This window comes from Ovis aries, chromosome 17 (assembly GCF_016772045.2).
Source record: "Ovis aries strain OAR_USU_Benz2616 breed Rambouillet chromosome 17, ARS-UI_Ramb_v3.0, whole genome shotgun sequence".
Lineage (NCBI taxonomy): Eukaryota > Metazoa > Chordata > Mammalia > Artiodactyla > Bovidae > Ovis > Ovis aries.
This window is the reverse complement of record NC_056070.1, coordinates 66,151,532-66,169,652: the sequence shown is the minus strand read 5'-3', so window position 1 is coordinate 66,169,652 and position 18,121 is coordinate 66,151,532. Positions and strand designations below refer to the sequence as shown.

At 48.6% G+C, this 18,121-nt stretch overlaps 1 protein-coding gene and 1 long non-coding RNA gene across 2 annotated transcripts in view; one reads left to right on the top strand and one right to left on the bottom strand.

Annotated features, from left to right (window-relative positions):
• SEZ6L (seizure related 6 homolog like) overlaps nt 1-18,121 on the bottom strand; it is a 199,457-nt gene that overhangs the window by 90,801 nt on the left and 90,535 nt on the right. The window lies entirely within an intron of this gene.
• LOC132658014 (uncharacterized) lies at nt 11,440-16,193 on the top strand. The gene is made up of 2 exons (XR_009596928.1): nt 11,440-11,577; nt 12,081-16,193. It is a non-coding gene; the product is annotated as an uncharacterized LOC132658014 (long non-coding RNA).

Sequence of the window (18,121 nt, the reverse complement as noted above, 5' to 3'; positions counted from 1 at the left end):
GATGTCATTTGCCAACAAAAGGTTGTATAGTCAAAGCTATGGTTTTCTAGTAGTCATGTATGGATATGAGAATTGGACCATAAAGAAGTCTGAGTGCCGAAGAATTGATGCTTTCGAACTACAGTTCTGGAGAAGACTTGCAAGTCCCTGGACTTCAAGGAGATCCAACCAGTCCGTCCTACAGGAAATCAACGTTGAATGAATTCATTGGAAGGGCTGATGCTGAAGCTGAAGCTGAAGCTCCAGTACTTTGGCCACCTGATACAGGGCCGACCCCTGATGTTGGGAAAGATGGAGGGCAGGAGGAGAAGGGGGTGACAGAGGATGAGATGGCTGGATGGCATCACTGACTCAATGGACATGAATTTGAGCAAACTCCAGGGGACAGTGAAGGACAGGGAAGCCTGGTGCACTGTAGTCCATGGGGTCATCAAGAGTTGGACACGACTTAGCGACTGAACAGCAGCAACAACAATCCCGTTCCGTTCTGTCTGGTCCTGGGCTGTGCATCCTGTCTCATTCCATCCCCTCCCAGCCCACTCATCCCCTCCCATCCCATTCCATTCTATCCCGTGTACTGAGCACACACTAGGTCAGGGGAACACAGGAATGCACGGTACAGCATGTCTACCCTGAGCCTCGCTCACGTCAAGGTTCTCACCAGGCATAGATGAGCTCAGCTCATCCCGGGGAGAGGGGTTGGCACCATCCGATGCCAAGCCCCAGGCTCCTCCATTCTCTAACCCCTGGGCCTTGATGTCTGCTCTTGGAGGCCGGCCAGCCTCTGCCCAGAGCCTAATGAGCTCTTGCAGCCAACAAGAACAACGCCTCGGGTGTGCAGGGGCCCAGGGCCGAGCCAGCACACAGAGCCGCCCTTCACTCCCAGGCCTGCCCGCTGGGCAAGGTGGTGGGCGCGAGGCTCCGGGAAAGCGCCGGGGTCGGGGGGCGGATTTGATGGTCTTCAGAGTGGCCGTTGTTGGCCCCCGAGGCTGGCAGGGACTACACAGAGGGCCTCAGTGCCCTGGCGCCCACCTGGCCCCCTTCATGGGCACTGTGCCTGCCCACACTGGCGCCAGGCCATCTCCCTGGGCTGGGGGTGGGGTGGTGGTGGGGGGAAGGATATCTTCCATTCACTTGGCAGCCGACTCTGCCAAGGTTGGCTCAGCACATGTGGACTTGTGACACAGAGAGAGAGAGAAGGCTGAAGGAGGAAAGGTGCTAGGCTCTCTTGTTCAGGAACAGTAACCGCAGCTTCATTCATTTTTACAGCAGCCACCACTTTTGGAACCTTAGGGGGTGCAGCATTTCACACACACTGTCATTTAATCCTCACCACTGCTCTGCAGCAATGGAACGGTTAGTCTCCCCATTTTGCTGATGGGAAAACTGAGGCTCAGAGAGGGAAATTCACTCACCCACGAACACACTGGGAGAGGGTGGTAGAGCAGGGACTCAAAACCAGGTGTGTTTGACCTGTTCGCCCCTTAACTTCTAGCTCTTCCATTTCAGGGCCTATATAAAACATGCTAGGTCCATTATCTGACTTAATTTTCACAGTAGCAATTTGTTCCTTCGTGCATACCCTCATACAGTTCTTCAACAAACTCACCAAGATCCCGCTGGGTGCCAGGCACTGTGCTCAGAGATGTGGAAGGAAGGATATAAGACAAAAGAAGTCTCTGTTCTCAGAGCAGGTGGAAATGGAAGGGAAGGTACCTAACTCCAGAGTCCCTGCTTTCCCTTCAAGTCACCCACACCCTTACTTCTGCCTGGACAGTGTAGGTTTTCCACTTGTCATGAAATAACCAGACGGAGCCTTGCCAGGGAGTAAGAACATTGGGTGAGAACTCGAGTCTCCTGTGTCCAACACCCAAAGTGAGGATGGTCATGCAGACTGTGCTTAAGAGTCTCTCGGTCCCAAACATACATTTTCATCCTTTTCATAAACCTTACTTGAAGTGTAACCTATGCAGAGAAAAGTCTACTCAAGTCTTTCTCAAAAGTCTACTTAAAAGTCTTTCCCAAGCTGGACACACCTGCGCAGCTAGCAAACAGATCAGGAAGCAAAATGCTGCCAGCACACACTGGATCTGCTGGTAACACCTCGCTCCCAGGGAACCCCAGTTTTGCCCTCTGTTATGGAAGATTTCGTTTTGGCTATTTATGAAGCCATTGGGTGATTAGGCACCATGATCTCTTTTGTATCCAACTTCGTTCATGTTCTTTTCTGTGTCTGACTTCTTTCACTCATTATATTTGTGAGATTTATGCACGTGATTGCATATAATGGTGGTTCATTCCTTTTATATCGCTGCATAGTATTCCATTTGTGACTCCATCGTGTACTATCCGTTCTGGACATCTGCGTTGCTTCCAGCATTTGGCTATTATGAGTAGTACAGCCGTGAACATTGTATTACGTGTGTGTGTGTCTGTTTTTGGTGCACATGTGTGCTCATTACTGCCGGGTATATTCCCAATGGAATGCTGGTAGCACAAAGTGGGATGTTCATCTCTAGTAGAGACGGCCAAAGCTTCCAACTGTGATGAAAGAATTATCCAGCTGCTTTCCTATGATGCGGTAAACCAGCAGACCAACAGAAACCTAATGTTGTTTGTAGAAATACTAATAATGACTATTTTTATTGCTGTTCTGTTGCTCCTATCTTTCAAGGATTGGGAACAAAAGCCCACGCTAAGCACCAAATGAATGGTTTGGATATAAACCCTTCCCAAGTGCACATTCACAGAGGCTAATCATCGCACATTATTCCAATACCAATTTCCAGTTTCCAAGGGTCGGCTGGCCACGCTCCCTCCTCATTTTGGTGTCTGGATCGTTAGTGGACATCTCATTACATCCTTGAATGGGAATTGTTTCCTGCAGCCCTTTACTTAACTAAGTGTAAAATGAAACCAAGCCCAGTGGGAGGAGGCTGGGCTTGCCTGTAATGAGGCTTCAAGATGGCTATGCACGTAGAGGGGCGGGAAGGTGGAGTCGGGGGGGCAGGGGTCCAGGCGTGGGGGGAGCCGCAAGCAGCCAGGAGACACCAGGAAGGCTTCCCCATGAGAGCCAGCCTTAGGGAAAGCAGGCTTTAAGCCGGAGGCAATGTACCCATGCTGTGCACCAACTTGACCCCCTTGTGAGTGAAGAGATGGCATAGGGAGTATAGAGACGGAATCGGACAATTCTGCAGTGGTCCAAAGTTTAAGTCTCCACTCTTCAAGGCACTGGAGACATCTATTCTATTCAGTACGTGCATGCTCAGTCACTTCAGTCGTGTCTGACCCCGTGGACTGTAGCCCACCAGGCTCCTCTGTCCCTGGGATTCTCCAGGCAAGAATATTGGAGTGTGCCGCCATGCCCTCCTCCAGGGGATCTTCCCAACCCAGGGAGCGAACCCACATCTCCTGCACTGCCAACAGAATCTTTACTGCTGAGCCGCCAGGGAAGCCCCCTAATCAGCATTCTTGCCTGTTACTATTTCGCTGCCATGTCTTTGCTGGTGGTGTTACTGCCACATGGAATTCTTAACTTCCTGACACACAGAAGCTCACACACACATCACAACCATCCACACCAACATCTCTGTTTCCAAAATCTCTGCTGCACCTGCTGTATTGCAACTTAGGCCTATTGCTTTTGCTACTATTGCGTGGTTTTTCTTAGAGGCAAAAGAATCATTTTTTTAGTTGGAGAAACTGAGCTCATGGAGGGAAAGTGACTTATCCAGTGTTACCTAGGAAGTAATGAAGATGGCGGCATAATAGTAACCTCTCAGTAATAATAATTGAGTCTCTACTGTGTGCCAAGAGCTGGCTTCAACATGCCACCACACATCATCCGATTTAATCCTCCTGTGTCAGGCCCCATGCCTGCTCCATTTTATAGATAGGGAAGAAAAGTTATGACCAACCGAGACGGCGTATTAAAAAGCAGAGACATCACTTTGCCAACAAAGGTCTGTCTAGTCAAAGCTACGGTTTTTCCAGTAGTCAGGGATGGATGTGAGAGTTGGACTATAAAGAAAGCTGAACGCCAAAGAATGGATGCTTTCGAACTGTGGTGTTGGAGAAGACTCTTGAGAGTCCCTGGACTGCAAGGAGATCCAACCAGTCCATCCTAAAGGAAATCAGACCTGAATATTCATCGGAAGGACTGATGCTGAAGCTGAAACTCCAATACTTTGGTCACCTGATGAGAAGAGCTGGCTCATTTGAAAAGACCCCGCTGCTGGGAAAGATTGAGGGCAGGAGGAGAAGGGGACGACAGAGGATGGGATGGTTGGATGGCATCACCGACTCAATGGACATGAGTTTGGGTAAATTCCAGGAGTTGGTGATGGACAGGGAGGCCTGCAGTCCATGGGGTCAAAAAGAATCAGACACAAACTGAGTGACTGAACTGAACTGATAGGTAAGGAAACTGAGGTTCAGAAAAACGAAATTACTATCCAGAAGCTTCTGAACTCAAACTCAGCACTGTCCCCAGGTTTGCCAGCTCAGGAGCAAGTTTTTTGTTTTGTTTTTTGTGTGTTTTTTTTTGTTTGTTTTGTTTTGTTTTGTTTTGTAATTTATTGGCTGTGCAGGGATTTAGTTGCAGCATGAGAATTCTTTTAATTGCAACATGCGGGATCCAGTTCCCTGACCAGGGATTGAACTTGGGCCCCCTGCATTGGGAACGTGGAGTTCTAGCCACAGGGAAGTCCTGGGCAATATTTTTAAGCATTTCTTGTATTTCCTGGCTCTCTGACACTTTCTCAGGGCTCTCCTTTGTGATAGCATCCTTCTCCTTGGATCCTCTCTCCTCCGTCTCTTCCCTGTCCTCACCCTTGGTACACTAGGCTTGTAATACAGGAATGACTACTCACTGGCTACCGTGGGAACAACATTGGTGGGCAAGATAATGCACTATTGATCTTCCCACAGTAGATTTGGTTCCTTGCAGCAGAGTGGAAGGGAGATTAATGCAGGGCCCCAGCGAATAGCAAACAGCATCTGTAAGGCAGCTTCTGTGACAAGCAGGATAACATGCTTTATTAGCCTCATGACAAGACAATGTTTTACCATAATTTTTGATCAGAGACTGGGTGATGTTAGTATCAAAATAGGTTTGGGATGCGGTCACGCTGGATAAGTAGCAAATGAAAAATGAAGTTGGTGGTGGGGACTGGCAGGTCGGGGGTAGAAGTTAAACTCTGTTTTCCAAAGCAACACAGAAAATGCAGTGTGATTGCTCAGATCACACTGAGATTGCCTCCTAGTTTGGGGTTCCAGTGCTGACTCTGGGGCACTGACTCTGGGACTTTTATGCCTCCATTAAAGTCCCTGATCTTCTGCTAAGCTTTGGGCATCGCTCTCCCTGAGACCAGTGTTTCTCAAGAGACCATCTGCACCAGAATCTTCTGGATTGATTTTTTAAAAATGCAGATTCATAGGTTCATCTCAGACCCTGTAAATTAGAATTTGGGTGGAGGGGTGGGGCCAAAAGGAGTCTTCAATTTTACCAAGTACCCTCAATGAGCCGTATGCTGTTTAAGCATGACGTTTCAGAGTCATTGCCTTGGACTGCCCTGGTGGTGCAGTGGCTAAGAATCCATCTGCCAATGCAGGGGACGCAGGTTTGACCCCTCGTCCTGGGAGATGCTACATGCCGAGGAGCAGCAAAGCCCGTGTGCCACAGCTGCTGAGCCCGAGTGCCCTAGAGCCTGTGCCCGCAACAAGAGAAGCCGCCACAGTGAGACGCCTGCTCACACAACTCAGAGTGGCCCCTGCTTGCCACAGCTAGAGAAAGCCTGCAGGCAGCAGCGAAGCCCCAGTGCACCCCAAAATCAAGAAAATAGTTTAAAAAAGAAGCACGGCTTTCAGGAACTCTGGGCATGGAGAAACTTACATCCCATAACATCCCCACAACTGCGCCATCACCCCAGAACAGCTGAGTTGAACCGCACTGCAGTTAATCATGGAATCTTTGTGCAACACTTTGCCACACACCCTGCACAGTCACATTCCCTGTCCAGTTTGGTTCTGGAAGAATCTTGTGGAGAGAAATAATCCTTCCCATTTTACAGAAGGGAAAACTGAGGCTCAGAGATGCAAAGGGCTGTGCCAAAGGCTTCATTTCCACTACACAAAGCAGCCAGTGCTGATTCCCTTCCTTTCCTTCCAACACATCTTGCTCTCTGGCATTTGCCCAAGGCTGGTGGTTCTAAGGGCTTCAGCTAGGGGTGATTATGGCCCCACCCCTGCAAGGGGACAGTTAGCAATGTCTGGAGGCATTTTTGGTTGCCATGATTGGGGTGGAGTCAAGTGGGTAGAGGCCAGCTCCCTCTCCAAGAACCATCTAGCCTAAATGTCAGTAGCGCTGAGGTGGAGAACCAGGACCTACATGCCCTATGTCATCCCCCCCTGATTTTATTCTAAGTTCACTAAGACGCTTCTGGTGAGCTTAGGCTCTGGATCCCTCTAGCTGCTGAAGGGAGAGGGACTTTAATGAAGAAAAGGTAAATTCTGGGAGACCAGGTTAGGAAGCTGATTCAATTGTTACATGATCTTGACCGTGACACCCCTTCCCACTGAGCCTCAGCTTCCACTTAGGTAGGACAGGGGTGAAGGGACGGGGCTAAATGAGACTTCTCCCTTGCTTTCAACCTGTCCTGTGATCTAATTATGTCTAATCTTCCGTTAATGCTGGGTAACCTCTTTTGGAAGGCGAGACAAGAGCTGAGAGGCTGGCGTTTGTGAAAGGCGAAGTTACAGTGCATTTTGGCCTATCCATCTTCCCACCTCATCAGCCAGAATGGTTCCATGTTCAAAAAGGAACTCCCAAAGCACTGAATGCTTTGGAAGGAAATGGGATTGGAATTTAATTGACGGCCCGGGCGGTATGCCATGGCTGTTAAATTACCCTGAAAAGCCAGCCCATTGTTCTATACAGAAGCCGCATGGCTTTGTTTGGATAATGCTGTGTGTTTGAATTCAGCTTCTTTCCCGCTGGACCCACTGTGAGTTAAAGCCTCTCTCTGATGATGCCAGTGGGCCAGATGCAGGCCAGGGTCCCGATGGCCTTCACTCACATCCTTGTTGGGAGAGTCCTGAATTCAGCAGAGCCTCCGCATCTAACGCCTGTGCTGTATTCTCTCCAGGCGCCTTCACCACAGTCCGGGTGATCTTCTTTGATCTGACCACACCACCCGCTGCCTTGAACCCCCCGCCACAGATCTCTGTCACCTATGCCAGCCACCCCCAGGTTCTGAGGGCTAATGAGAGGTGTGCCACAGGAGTAAGTTTGGAGATACTCTCTCCTCCTCCTGGGCAATGCCCACTTTCACGGTCAGGCTCTGGCAAATCCTGCTGCAACAAGAAAATGCATCCAGCTTGACTTGAACCATGTTTCCCAAATCGTTTGCATGTGAATCCCCCTCCCACTCTCCTTTTTATCCACATCTCACCGTGTCTTATAAAATAGGCTTCCACAGAACTCCGGTCTGAGAAATACTGATCTGCAGAGAAGCACCAAAGGCTCTTCATGGAAGGGTTCGTGGCTACCTGGCCAGCCTCATGTCCTGTCTTCCCTGCACTCACCCTATGGCCATTTCCAAATCCCTGACATTTCCCCCAAACCCATGTTTTGGAGGGGCAGGCAGTAAATCACAGTGGTTACAGCCAAGCCTGGAGTCAGTGAGTCACTGAATCACATTTTTGACATTTTGACATTTCCTAGCAGTCTGAGCTGAGAGCGTTAACCTCCATGACCTCAGTTTCTTTACCTGTGAAATGGGTATAAGAGCACTACCTCATAGGTAGTTGTGAGAGTTGAATGAGCAGATTATAGAAAGCGCTTAGGACATAGTGTTCTCAGTCGCTTCAGTCATGTCCAGCTCTGCAGTGTCATGAACTGTAGCCTGCCAGGCTTCTTTGTCCATGGGATTTTTCAGGCAAGACTACTAGAGTGGGTTGCCACGCCCTCCTCCAAGTAGGACATGCTGCTGCTGCTGCTGCTAAGTTGCTTCAGTCATGTCCGACTCTGTGCGACCCAATAGACGGCAGCCCACCAGGCTTCCCCGTCCCTGGGATTCTCCAGGCAAGAACACTGGAGTGGGTTGCCATTTCCTTCTCCGATGCATGAAAGTGAAAAGTGAAAGTGAAGTTGCTCAGTCGTGTCCGACTCTTCGCGACCCCATGGACTGCAGCCCACTAGGCTCCTCCGTCCATGGGATTTTCCAGGCAAGAGTACTGGAGTGAGGTGCCATCGTCTTCTCCATAGTAGACCCTTAATAAATGTTAGCTGTTGATTTCATTATGGATGGTCCCAGCTTATGATGGCTTGACTTACAATTTTTCTACTTTATGGCAGTGCAAGAGTGATATACATTCAGTGGACACCATGCTTAGAAGGTTGAATGTGGATCTTTCCCCAGGTTAGCGATAATGTGGTCCAATCCTCTCTTGATGCTGGGCAGTGGCAGCAAGCTGAAGCTCCCAGTCAACCACGCAGTCACAACCAGCACACTTAAACCACTTGGTACCCATACAACCATCTGGTTTTCACTTTTAGTACAGTATTCCATAAACTTAATCAACAATTGTAAAATTGTAAAAAGGTTTTGTGTTACATGATTTTGCCCAACTTGAGGCAAATGTTAAATGTTCTGAACACATTCAAGGGAGGCCAAGCCATGATGTTCAGTCAGTTGGGGTATAAATGCATTTAAACTTATGATATTTTCCACGTAGGATGGGTATACTGGGATATAACCCCATGGTAAGTTAAGAAAGATTTGTATGCTGCTCTGACTTTTTATACATTATCCCCTCTGTTGGAAATACCATCCCACCTCTTGGCCATCTGGTAAACCTCGTCTCAGTTTCAATATCCCAGCCCTGATATCATCTCTCTGTAGAGGCTTATTCTCATCTCTTTGGAAGAGATAGGTGTTCCCTGCCCTGTTCTCCTGCAGGATCTTGCCGGCCTGCTTGCCTTCCTTCCCGCCTTTATCCATTTAGTTTAACCGAGCGCCTGCTCTGGGCCTGCTGTCCTCAGCATTGGGGACGCATTGGAGGCAGCGCTGATCTGGTCTCTGACCTCCTGGCACTGAAAGTCTAGAAGGAAAGACAGATGTGAAACAAGAGCACAGAAGATCAGCTGCCACCAGGATGGGAGCTACGGGGCCTCTTACCAGGGCTCTGGTTTCTATTCTTGCTCTTAGTATGTGCTGCATTTTAATGACTTGTTTTCAGGCGCATCTCTCCCATCAGACAGGGGGCCCCTCCAGGGAGTCTGACTGAATGCCTGGAACTCGGAAGATGCGCCTGAAATGTTTACTGAATGGGGGGTGGGGGCTGGGAGCAGGAGTGGCTGGGAATGACCCTCATCCCTGTGTCCCCTTTGACCAAACATACCTGCCAGCTACTCTGACATTTACCACCGGTTATATCATAAACCCAAGCCCTGAAGGAGGAGAAGAGAGAATGACCTGGTTTATTCTGTTTAAAGAACTCAGAGTTCCCAGTGCCCTGGGTACCTCTCAGAGCTCCATTTTTATTTCTTAAAGAAAGATAATAAACCAGGTTAGCACTAAAGAAGATGAATAGGCAGAGAAACAGGCTGACCGGCGGTCCGCTGCTCTCCGAGGCGCCATCCTTGTCAGTTCCAGGGAAAGGGAGGGAGGAAACGCAGGATTCCTCAAATAGCTCCTCTCTTTCTGAGGTGGGGAATAGGTAATCGTCTCAATTAAAATACAGACCAGAATATTTAATGGCACGGAAATTGATTTTGATGCGGTTTAAATAAATTCCCTCCGGGGAAAATGGGTATTACTTGGCCTAATTTGGTGGAAGTGTTCATTTTCTTCCCAGCCCAGAACTCGAGTACGTGAGGTTCTGTTCACAGAAACACAGACCTGAGTTTGTGTCTGGCTCAGAGGACTCTTCCAGGGGACGAGACGAGAGAGGAGCCCAAGCACAAGTCAATGAGAGCAGAAACCTTGCCCCAGCTACACCATCCTCGGCTCCTCTGAGTGCATTTCCATGGGAAGGGTCTTCTGGAGGGTGGGTCTCATGGTCTGGCAGCACTGTCTATGATGTCACTGAGAGTGGGAGCCAAGTGGAGGAGGGGCCAGTGATGCATTGCCCTGTATGATTTCCCCAACCCTAGCAAAGCGTCTAGTGCAGTGTGAACACACCACACCCTGTAGGAAATTCACGCGTCGGTTCTCTCTAAATTGCCTTTCTTGGAAAGAGGGTGTGAGGAAATGAACCTGCGTTTGCTGCTCACCAGACACTGCTGGGCTTCCCTGGTGGCTCAGGGGTAAAGAATCTGCCTGCTAATGCAGGAGACCTGGGTTTGATCCCTGGGTGGGGAAGATCCCCTGTAGGAGGGAATAGCCACCCACTCCAGTATTCTTGCCTGGAGAGAGGAGCCTGGTGGGCTACAGTCCGTGGGGTGCCAGAGAGCCGGACCCGACTCAGTGACTAAACGGCAACAATAATAAGACGCTCCGCTAGGCCCTTACAGCTCCTCCGTGCAAGGCCCGCATCAGACGTTGTCACCGGCAAAGGGAAGCTCCTGGGTTGAAAGCAGAGGTAGGCAAACCACAGCCCATGAGCCAAACCTGGCTCACCATCTGTTATGGTAAATAGTCTTATTGAAGCAAAGCCATGTTTTCCCTCTTACATAGAGTCTATGGCTGATTTTCTGCTGCCATGGCAGAGTTGAATAGCTGTCCCAGAGACTGAATGGCCAGCACAGCCTAAAATATTTACTGTCTGGCTCTTGGAAGGAAAAGTTTGCCAACCTCCGTATTGAAGTATGAATACGTGAAATTACCATTTTAGACATGCAAAGAAGAAAAAGGTAAAATAGTGGCAATTTCACGTGGTTCGATCTAATGCCCCATTTTGGCGTTAAACCCCATTAAACCCCAAGGTGTTACACCCCAAGGTTGTACAGCGTGTCCCATTCATCCTCCTCACTTGCCTTTGTATCGTAAACAGAACTAAGGGTCAGAGAAGCTAAGTGACTTGCCCCAGGGTCACACGGCTGGAAACTGACAAGATCAGGACCCACACTCAGGAGCCCAGCTCCAAGATACCTGCTCTTCCTGCTCGCCACGGCTCCTCCCAGGGAGACCTGGCAAGGTCTGTGCTCTATTGTCAATCTCTGTGCCCTGGGAGTCACCAAATATTAACATCCTTCCCCGCCGTGCTTGTTCCAGCGAGTGCAGCCTCAGCGTCTGCCAAGAATCCAGAAATGAGATGACCCTGAGTTGATTGTTTGTGTTACTAGCAGTAAAATTTGTGATTGGAATCCTTGATCTGAGAGATGGCCGGAAGTCATCTCATCTGTCCAGGTCGAAGGTTTCAGAGTTATCTCGAGAGCAACGAGGGTTTTAAACATGGGGGGAGGGTAGAGGTGACGCAACCAGCTGTGCAAAGATCACTCTACTTTCTGGCTGCAGCTTGGAGCGGGGCAGGGGTGAGAGCAGAGAGACCCATCCAGGTGAAAGATGACAAGACTTGGGCAGTGCAGCCAGAAGGGCGAATGAAACCTAAGACAGATCTGCTTCGATCCAAGAGGTCTTGGGATTGGCGGGGTGGGTGGCGGGAGGGTGCGTGGATTGAAAGGTGGCAATAATGGTGCCAGGCTTGAGCCTGAGCAATCAAGTGGAGACTGAGGACTTCCCTAAGAAGGACAATTCTGAGTGAGGACTAGTGTTGGGAGGAAGGTTGGGTTTGTTATGTAGGTCACTGAAGAAAGGGGAAATTATCTCAGTTGGCTGTTGGAAGAATAACTGGGATAGTGTTGTGCAGAGCTGAGCATGTTGTTGGTATTCTATACATGCAAAGTTTGAGAACATGAAAGGATTTCAACAAAGGCACGGGGCAGAGTGGAGAGAACGTGGCTTCTGCAGACAGACGGATTCGAATCCCTGGTCTGCCGCTTTCTCTCTCCCGTGACTCTGGATGCTCTGTTTCCTTCCTCTGAGACTTGGTCCCTCTTCTGAAGACTTGGATGGGTAGACCCCGTGCTAAGTGATTGACACACCTGTCCACGGTGACCCTCACACCTGCCCTGATAGGTAGAGGCTGCTACTGCCCGCCTTGTGCTGGAGATGAAGACAGCGGAGCTCAGGAAGGAGAAGCCACCTGCCCCACAAGCGGCGGAGCTGGACTTGGCATCCAGGCCCGAGGGCTCTGCAGTGATTCTGGTCTCCAGGTAATAATGTCCCCGCTCCCTCTTGTGCTTGTGAAAATGAGATCAAGGGAAGGGCTAACATGGTGTCTGGCACCTAGTGGAGGTCTCAGGCCGCACGGCAGTGCTGACAGGTCTCAAGTCCTTCCCATAAGAGTTTAGGGGAACAAAGGGTAGGTGCTCTGGGAGGCTTCCTGGAGGAGGTGGTATTAGATCTGAGACAAAATGGTAGTCATTCTAGGAGGGCAAGTCTATGGGAAGAGGAGAAGATGCTTATGGATGCTCTAAAATACAAAATCAGTCATTTTGTAGATCATAAAGGAACCAAAGTTCTTTGCTTTGTGCTCAAGCCATCCCCTCTTCCTTCTGATTTAGCAGCCTCAAGCTGGTCTCTCTTTAGGGGCTGAGCTTTGTCAAGATAAGTAAGTTGGGCTTCACACTTTGGGCTCCTGGTACCACCACCCTCCATCAAACTCTGCACACTTTCGTCCTCTTTGTCTCCAGTGGCGACCTTTTTCACTCAGATTTCAGGCTCTTTGCTTAAACATCACCTCTGCAGCTTTTTAGACTAGGTCAGTCCCCGTTTCATGCTCCCTGAGCTCCTGTGCCTCTAATTACTTGCTCAACATCTGTCTGCCCTCCCGAGAGTGGAAACGATATCTATTTTTACAAAACTAGCCCTTGCAGCAGCTCTGAGTCGGTCGCACATAGGAGGCTAAATAAGTGCTTGAATAAACGAATGGATGGGTGAGTTTGTATACCTCATCTTAGTTCTTTTCCACACCTGGATTAATAACTCTCCATTCCTTCCTTCCAGGGATTTCTATAGATTGCCAGGAAATGATAGGTGGCTGAGTCTCATGTCTACCACAGTGATCCAGAAGGCTCATATTTACCTTCCAACTTAGGAGAGTCACAGCTTCCTTAAAAAAAAAAAATACCCACCAGCCTAGCCCTGGTCACTCTGGAACTCCTCTTTCTTCCTAGGATAACCCAGCTCCCTCCTCCCTGGAGATGAATTCAAATACTCAGTCTAGGCTTTTCAGACCCTCCAGTGCTGGACCAAGCGTGAAAGTCTCTCAGTCATGTTGGACTCTTTGCGACCCCATGGACTATACAGTCCTTGGAATTCTCCAGGCCAGAATCCTGGAATGGGTAGCCTTTCCCTTCTCCAGGGGATCTTCCCAAGCCAGGGATCGAACCTAGGTCTCCTATACTACAGGCGGATTCTTTACCAGCTGAGAAACCTCCCCAATATTACCTCCTCCCGACCCCTGATCATTTAGGCTCTCTCGCCTATACGCCTGGAACCCTCACGATTGAAATCCTGTGGTCCCCTTTGCTGTTCCCCCTTGGCCAACCCATCTCCTCCTCAAAGCCATCCCCAACCACCCCAGTCCAAACTGGCTGCTCTGAAATACCTGTATCCATTCCGTCCAAACCCTTCCTTTGTGTCATTTGATCTGTGTCTACTCCAACACCCCAACTATATTCTCAGAGAAGAGGAGGCCTTGTCTTGGCCAACTATGTTTTCTTAGAGCAACTAGTGCCCTATGCTGCGCGAGGTCATGCTACTTATGGACCGCCTCTCTGAAACCCCCCCATACCACCATGCCCTTTCAGTGTCTGACTTCCCTGTTAGACCATCCGTTTCATGAGGGCAGGGCATCTTCACATCTGCTTCCTGACCCGCTGCCATGGAGCAAGTTCTCAGTAAGTGTTTGTTGGATGAATACACCAAATACCTGTATCACCCTGACGTTTCTCTTTGCACTGCGTATCTTTCATCCCCTCATTCGATCCCTAATGATGGCAAATCAGCATTTGGTGGTGGTGGTGGGGGATAATTTCCCTCCCCAAATTCTCAGGAGGAAATCATTTTGGAATCATTCAAAGCATAATCAAGCCTTCATAAAATTACACACCTGCAGGGCCACACGTAAGTCATGGCTCCGTTTTTGTTTTTTGTTTTTTTTCTTCAATAGGACAAACTTAAAAAAAATTTTTTTTTTCAAGAAGTTGAGAGAAACTATGAGTTCTGGGAGAGGGATGACAGACATGATCTGTACTCTTGAACTACAAGGCATGTTTAAGATCCCCTGGAGAAGGGAATAGCAACCCACTCCAGTATTCCTGCCTGGAGAATTCCATGGACAGAGGAGCCTGGCAGGCTACAGTCCATGGGGTCTCAAAGAGTCAGACACAACTGAACGACCAACACTTTCACTTTTCCTACAGAAGACAGTGATTTGAAGGATTGTGCCCTTAAGAGCTCCTACCCCTGTGTTAAGACCCTTCTGGGCGTCTCTCCAAGTCCAGTATCCTCTTCACTTCCCTGGCCCCCTTTCCTGCCATGCTCTCTCCTGCTCTCCCATTCCTCATACTCAGTTTTTTCCTCTTCCCCATGGATCTGTGACCTTTGTCCTTTCTTTGCCAGCTGAGCTAAGAAGGAAAGCCAGTGAGAGCAGAGGGGTCTTGCAGCTGTGAACTCTTGGGTTCCTTACCTTTATCTGCACTCCCAGCTGCCTTTTAAGATGAAACTCTATTTTGAAACTTATTACTGTACACACAGATTCCCCCGTCCCCCAACTCTCCAAGTCTGTCCAGGACAGAGGGAAATAGTAATCATTTACATCAAGGCTGTATATTGTCACCCTGCTTATTTAACTTATATGCAGAGCACATCATGAGAAACGCTGGGCTGGAGGAAGCACAAGCTGGAATCAAGATTGCCAGGAGAAATATCAATCACCTCAGATATGCAGATGACACCACCCTTATGGCAGAAAGTGAAGAGGAACTAAAGAGCCTCTTGATGAAAGTGAAAGAGGAGAGTGGAAAAGTTGGCTTAAAGCTCAACATTCAGAAAACTAAGATCATGGCATCTCATCCCATCACTTCATGGCAAATAGAAGGGGAAACAGTGGAAACAGTGGCTGACTTTATTTTTCTGGGCTCCAAAATCACTGCAGATGGTGATTGCAGCCATGAAATTAAAATATGCTTGTTCCTTGGAAGGAAAGTTATGACCAACCTAGACAGCATATTAAAAAGCAGAGACATGACTTTGCCAAGAGAGGTTCATCTAGTCAAGGCTATGGTTTTTCCAGTGTCATGTATGGATGTCAGAGTTGGACTGTGAAGAAATCTGAGCACCAAAGAATTGATGCTTTTGAACTGCGGTGTTGGAGAAGACTCTTGAGAGTCCCTTGGACTGCAAGGAGATCCAACAAGTCCATTCTAAAGGAGATCAGTCCTGAGTGTTCATTGGAAGGACTGATGTTGAAGCTGAAACTCTGATGGTTTGGCCACCTGATGTGAAGAGCTGACTCATTTGAAAAGACCCTGGTGCTGGGAAAGATTGAAGGCAGGAGGAGAAGGGGATGACAGAGGATGAGATGGTTGGATGGCATCACCAACTCGATGGACACCAGTTTGAGTGGACTCCGGGAGTTGGTGATGGACAGGGAGGCCTGGTGTGCTGCTGTTCTGGGGTCACAAAGAGTCGGACACGACTGAGCGGCTGAACTGAACTGAACTAATCCTGCCTCTCTTGGTGCCAGCCAATTTCACTTTCATAGTCTAACCCAAATCATAACCCAGTGCTCTTTTATTTCTCTCATGTGGGGTGAAAATATAATTCCCTCCTCACATCAGCGACTGTGGGGGTCTGATGGAAGCTGTGATTCTGGAAGCCTTCCATTTCTGCTCCCTCCTGTTCCACTCAGCCATGGGGTCTTGTAATTGCTCATTCTTTCAGCTTCACCAGGTCCTCTACCAGCCCCGCCCCGCCCGCTGCCACGCCCACCAGCCCAGCTACCGTCCTTGTGTGCCTGGATGGTTATTACATCCTTCTCATTGGCTGCCCTCAGCCCACTCTCTCCCTCCAAAAGATCCTCCTTTCTCGATGATTTTTCTAAAATTCAAATACAGCCATAGTACTCCTCTGTCTAACAACTTATTGATCAGAGATGTATTAAAACATCTTCTGTTACCTGAACGTTATTGATTGGAGTGTCTCAGCATTCACTTATGTAACAAATCCCTGGCCACAGACATTAGATTCTGCAAAAATCCCCAGGTCAACAATGTGTTAAAATCCTTCAGATTTTACCCTCAAAATATGGTTCGACTCCTCCGAACACCAGGTGCATGGCCTTTCAATTCCCATCCAAGCCTACGTTTAGAGCCTCAACTCCCTGTGGGTCCCTACTCCAGATCCTTTCTGATTCATTATCCAATGATACAGAATTAAACACACGTTTCTAGATATGTGCAGTATAAGCATAGTGGTTAGGAATATAGGTCCACCCGTCAGACTGCCTGGGCTTGGATCCAGTTCTGCAGTTTGCTAGTTGTATGTCTTGTCCTTGTGCTCATTTTCTCATTTAAAAATAGAAAAAGAAAAAGAAAAAAAAAAACAACATAGTAGCGCCTGCTTCAGAAGGCTGCTGTAGCGTGAATGAGATCATTTACACAGAGGTCTTAACACAGCAAGCACCTTTTAAGAATGTTTTTGCACTTGCTGTATTCCCTGGGCCTTAGTCCACACTAGTGCTTTTGCCCTCTCTTTGCCTGGTTAATTGCTAACTCTTCTTCTTAAAAAAAAAAAAATCATTTATTTGGTTGTACCAGGTCTTAGTTGCAGCTTGTGGGATCTAGTTCCTTGACCCAGGATCGAACCCAGGCCCCCTGCATCAGGAGTGTGGAGTCTTAGCCACTGGGCCACCAGGGAAAGTCCCTAACTATTCTTTTTTTTAAATTTTAATTGAAGGGTAATTGCTTTACAGAATTTTGTTGTTTTCTGTCAAACCTCAACATGAATCAGCCATAAGTATTCTTAAACTCTCAATTTAGGAAGCACCTCCTCCAGGAAGCCTGTTTGGATTCTCGGGCCAGTTTAATGACCCCCTGATGCCTGTTCATGTCTCCCAGTGACCTGTGACGATGTGTGTATCTGACACACGCCATGTGAGTTAGGGGCCGCGTCTTCTCTTTCTCCATCCTCAGCACCTGGCCTCCACTTGGGGAGCATCTGTCGAATGAATGGACATGTAAGAATCTTACTTTGCTATAAGCCTGTGTGTATTTCAAGGGTAGAGGCTGCTGCTTCTCTCCCCGCTCCCCCTCCGGCAGTTCTCCACCCAGACCTGGGCAGAGTGGATGCTCACCAAAGACTTTTTAGCTCGACTGAATTGGAAATGACAGACCCATTCCAGGAGTCCTCGCGTGGCCATCTTGATGTGGGGAGAGGGCGGCTGGTTGGCAGGAGTGCGCCGATAAAGCGGGCCAGAGTTGGTATAAACCATTTATTCTGAAAGAACGAAAGCTAATCTTTCACAAGCAGTCTGGTCGGATCCTCGTTTCTAATACAGATGCTATCAGGGTCTTTGATGTGATAAGCTCTCCAGGGTTTCTGTAAGACTCTGAATGCTGGCTGGAGTTAAATGCCTGCTCTCTTCTGAGTCCCAGCAACTCCCTCTAGACCAGTGAGCTGTGGATGCGCTCGATGGCAGGGACAAAACCAGATTCTCCTTGCAGGCTGGGGTCACGGAAATGGTGGGGGGCCTTAGCATCCCCTGCTCCCTCTCCCCGTGGCTGCCCCTCTTCAGCCTTCAGATCTCATCATGAATACCTTCTCAGAAGGGTCTTCTTCATCCACCTTAAATTAAGAAGTCTTTATAATTTTACCAATGCCCCATTTACTGTGAGTCCATGAGGGCAGGAGTCATTTCTGTCTGGTTTCCCATTATATCCTTTGTGCCAACACAGTACTTAGCACATAGTAAATCCTCAGTAAATATTTATGGGAACGGATTAATGGATAGGAATTAGGAGTGCTGGGAGACCCTAGGGGGCCATTTCAGCTCTCTGACTTCTTTCCTCTGTAAAGCGAGAGAGTTGAATGGGATTTTGTCGGGTCCCTTC